Genomic DNA, 532 nt, shown 5'->3' with positions numbered 1-532 from the left:
CATATGGGGGGACCTTCAAACCCCGTTTCAGAAGTAGACTCTGCGCCTATCGCGCCACGTTGGGTTTTGGTAACCCAATTCCTGCATACGCCGGTTTAGCGGCGTACAACCCATATGAGCAGCCGGCCCACACCAACTACAACTATGTAGAGGTTGATCCTTACCAAGCGGCATGGGATTACAATGCTCTCCACCCGGAGGGACCTTATGGAGCACCTTGGGGAGTTGGATACCCAACTTATGGGTACCAACGACCGCCACCTCCTCAACCTCTACATCAGCAGCCGCCGCAGCCGCAACTGATCCCGCCAGAACGCCAACAGGAGGTTCTCGATAGATTGGACCAAGTTAAGCGAGAAGTTCAAGCAGAGCGCAGAAACAACCGAGGCTTCTTCAAAGGTTTGGCAGACCTGATCAAGGGGAAGACCAAGAAGAGGGATTTTTTGAAAATCCTTATTTATTTTAATTTGTTGTAATCAAGTCCTTGCGCGGACTTTTGTTTCTGTATTCAGCCCCTTCGTCGGCATGTCTT

Source organism: Helianthus annuus, chromosome 15, assembly GCF_002127325.2.
Source record: "Helianthus annuus cultivar XRQ/B chromosome 15, HanXRQr2.0-SUNRISE, whole genome shotgun sequence".
NCBI classification, from domain to species: Eukaryota; Viridiplantae; Streptophyta; class Magnoliopsida; order Asterales; family Asteraceae; genus Helianthus; species Helianthus annuus.
The sequence above is the reverse complement of the archived record's forward strand: the minus strand, read 5'-3'. Positions refer to the sequence as shown.